Consider the following 4,565-nt stretch of genomic DNA (forward strand, 5'->3'; position numbering starts at 1 on the left):
TCATAAGTTGCATACAGCAATGGAGAAGTCACCCCATCTCATAAGTTGCACACAGCAATGGAGAAGTCACCCCATCTCATAAGTTGCATACAGCAATGGAGAAGTCACCCCATCTCATAAGTTGCATACAGCAATGGAGAAGTCACCCCATCTCATAAGTTGCATACAGCAATGGAGAAGTCACCCCATCTCATAAGTTGCACACAGCAATGGAGAAGTCACCCCATCTCATAAGTTGCATACAGCAATGGAGAAGTCACCCCATCTCATAAGTTGCATACAGCAATGGAGAAGTCACCCCATCTCATAAGTTGCATACAGCAATGGAGAAGTCACCCCATCTCATAAGTTGCATACAGCAATGGAGAAGTCACCCCATCTGATAAGTTGCACACAGCAATGGAGAAGTCACCCCATCTCATAAGTTGCGCACAGCAATGGAGAAGTCACCCCATCTCATAAGTTGCATACAGTGATTGGAAAGTCACTTCATTTCATCTGTTGCATACACCAGTAGGAAAGTCATATCATTAGTTACAAGGGACTGAGAATGTGTCTCAAAACGTAAAATGCTGTATTATAACACAGCTCGTGTGACAATGGCTGCTGATCTTATAGTTCTATACATTGCACTGGAAAAAAAGAGGATTAAACTCCATAATAGAGTCATAACATTCCAGGATTACTTTTTTTCCTCCGCTGATTTACTCTGTACATTTATGTCTTGAATTCACTTCATTCTTACATTGGTCTTCTTTCAATCTAATTAATATTCATTCATTTGAAGAAAATATAAAAACAATCACCGGTAAATCTGATGGAAGCACAGTGTCAACAAATGATGTGGGCCTAAGTGTAGAGCTTCTCAATTAGTTTGGACTGTCTCACCTTGCTGTGCTAATGTCAATCGTGTCACAGTTCTGTTAACACAGCTGTAAATATGCGTCTAAACGTGCACAGGTTTTAGTTTTGTCTGAAGAGTCTGGAGGAGTATTAGTAATTACATTACAGTCTCTAAACTAAAGAAATATTGTATATGACAGATAGTTCACTAGTTGGGCTATATAGAGATAGGCTAATAAAATGGTTTAATTCAATGTTCTGCAAATAAAAGGAGTCAATCTACAAAACAGACCAGATAACGAATATAACACCAGCTCAGTAAATATTTTAACTTTTTAAAAATATAATTAAAACTAGTACTTGAAGCAAGGGAAATAACACTGTAACTGGACAAAAAAGAAAGATAGCCAGTACAGAGAGGAAAAAAAGAAAGGGAGAGAATAAAAGAAAAAGTATGCTACTGTGTCAATAGTGATTATAGGGGAATTACTCAAATCCAGGGAGCAGACTCAAACTAAGTCTGCCTGTTGACTTTCAAGGCGTGGGACTAATAGTGTTAAAGGTCCGTATTGCATAGAAACATTTAACAGAAGTTCCTTCCCTTTAAAGCAGAGGTTCTTAACCAGGAGACACTGGGAGGGGTTGCGAAAGTTAAAGTAAAGTTTCAGACCTTGTGATCTATAGGGCAGATGATGTAAAGGTCATCTGTTTCTATGGCCAACGGTAAACGAGGGTGCCATGTGGCCAGCACAACGACCAGCCGTTTTACTTTCCTCAAGTATTGTCAGATAACCATTAGAGTTGGGTGGACACAGGGGCGCCTAAAAATCCCGAAATTAAAAATCCCTGTGTTCACCGAGGTTCGAGCCCAGGACCGCTCGGTTCGGAAGCCAAGCGTTTTACCACTCGGCCAGCACGTCTCTAAGTTATGCAAGACTAAACAAAATTTGTTGAAGAAACAAAATTTTTTAAAAAGTTGACTTGATAATACAAAGTGGTCGCTAGAAAAGCGGAAAATTTGTCAAACAGTTTATATTTTCATATATATATATATTTCACTTCAGAGCAGCGTCTCAACCAAGAAATCCAAGTTCGTGTAGCGTTTTGGTGTGTAACTTGTTGTTCCCTTCTCTTCCCACGCTCGTTTTCAAATCATCACTAGAGTTTATGTCACGTAGACAAGTCTGATGCTCTGTTAATAACCAGCTCCAAATCCAAATAGAAATGAGCAATGTCTCAGTATCTCTGTGTCTGTCGGTGTTGAGGCCTACTCAAACGGTCTAGTATATGGATGTGGTTAAGACAGTTTCGGATGTTTGTGAGATATATACTATGAAGACATTCACGTTTTTTTTAAAAATAATTTACCTTCTTTAGAATGTATTTTGGTTCAAACCAAAATCTAAAAATATTTTTTTTACCAACGGTTTGTGTGTGTTTTATTTGTTAGATGGAGCTCCTGCTATATTTTGAGTCAAGATTTATCAATAGCATCAATAAAGTTTATTCTGATCCACTATTATTAAGGAGGAATGCAATGCTTCACGAGACTACGAAGTCACATTTGCGACATGCATATTGTGTCCCTCATGACATAGACAAAACTGTTGTCTGTCGAGCTTCAAAGTGAAGATAAGAAGAATGCTCAACTGCTAAACATACTTGTAGTTAGTGACTTGCATGGGCAGGTTGGGCATGGGGGGGGGGGGGCAACACAGTGGCATTAAATCAACAAGTTAAGAATCCCTGTTCTGGGGATTGATTTTGACATTGGTGTTGGAGGACATAACAGGCTAGTTATTGTTAAAGGGACTTGATTAAGAACAATTTGTTTAGTCTTAGTGAGAAATAAAACTGATGATTGCTAGAAAATCCTAGTTCGTTGATGTATAGAGACAAAAACAAATGTTTAAAAAAACGTGATTAAAGCAAGCAAGACAAAACATTTATTAATTGATTTTCTAGATCTAGACGTACATCCTGAAGTCAGAACCAAAACTTCACAAAGAGACCTTGTTCAATTCTTTTTAAAGACATTTTGTTTTTGGTAATTCGTAATATAGATAATGGCGTGAGGTGTTAGATTTTGAAATAGCTTCATACTATTTGTTGATAAGTACAGAAGCTGAATCAATTTTATTTTCATATGATACTTTTGAAATATTGATTTGATATTCCTGTCATGGCCCAACCAATCCAATCCATGCCTCCATTAATGTTTTGTTAAATGTAAACAGGACAGACAGAGAAATGGACATAACTTTCTTTACTACTGTTTCCATTGCAAAATACAAGTAAGAACAAGATAACTGCCTGGTCGAGTGGTGTGCGCTTCCGAAAGCAGTCATGATTGTCCCGAGAACGTGCGTGCTTCCATATCCAGTCGTCCTGCAGGAGGTTTGGGATAGAATGTAATGACTTACATCCTGCAGAGGTTTGGGCTAGAATGTAATGACTTACATCCTGCAGGAGGTTTGGGCTAGAATGTAATGACTTATATCCTGCAGGAGGTTTGGGCTAGAATGTAATGACTTACATCCTGCAGGAGGTTTGGGCTTGAATGTAATGACTTACATCCTGCAGGAGGTTTGGGCTAGAATGTAATGACTTACATCCTGCAGGAGGTTTGGGCTAGAATGTAATGACTTACATCCTGCAGGAGGTTTGGCCTTGAATGTAATAACTTACATTCTGCAGGAGGCTGGGTATGTAATAACCCAAATCATGCAGGAGGTTTGGGATGTAATAACCTACATCCTGCAGAATGCGGGGTTAGGATGTAATAAGAATGTGAACACATTATTTCTCCCACACCCATTCTCGGATCAAGTTGAAACTTTGCACAATTTGCCATTAAAAAGAAATTACGAATTAGTCAATTAACTGGTAGTTTTTTTTTTATACCGACTAAGAAAATAACTTCTTCAGTATTCAGAGATATGGCTAAATATTTAGGGTTTGTCCCTTTAGTTAATTGTACACGTTATTTCTCGTCTCGGATCAAGCTAAAATTTAAACAATTATTTATTGTACTTAACAAAACATAAACAAAAAAAAACAACTAAAAACAATTAGTCATTTATATACTGGTAATTATTTTGTTTGATATCGAAGAAGGGAAATAGCTTCTCCATTTTTTAGAGATATAATTGTAAACGTGGAGTTCCTCCCCTTAGATAAGCAGTTTTTTTTTTAAAGTATTTTTTTAGTCTTTTGAGTTCATCTTAGAATACCCGAAGAGGAGGGTACTTTTTTTTGTTGTAAGATACGTTGCTTCCATTGGTGAGTGAAATGTGAAGGAGGGTCGGAGGGGCTTGAAACTGTGTCTGTGTGAGTTTGGAGGTTGTGAAATCAAATAGAAACAAGCAGCCCAAACATTGCAACACCTGCACCAACAGAGGAAGATCCGCACCAGGTGATACGCTGTAGGGATGGCAAAACACTTCACATTCATAGCTAGAAATGAAGTACAGCCATATTTATATTGCCAGCGGCATCAAATGGTGTTGTGTGGCCACTACAACGACTGTATTGACTCTTCTTAACGAATGCCAAGTTTCCATTACAGCTGTGTGAATCGAGTAACATAATCTCCGGCTCAAGAGTTTTGGTGCCCTTTAAGCGCTATGCCAATGACAAGCATATCACAGAAAGTGATACATGTAAACTATATATACATACAAGAAGAAAAGCGATCGCTGTTAAAATAAATAAACAGAAAA

This window comes from Biomphalaria glabrata, chromosome 12, assembly GCF_947242115.1.
Source record: "Biomphalaria glabrata chromosome 12, xgBioGlab47.1, whole genome shotgun sequence".
In the NCBI taxonomy this organism is placed as follows: Eukaryota; Metazoa; Mollusca; class Gastropoda; family Planorbidae; genus Biomphalaria; species Biomphalaria glabrata.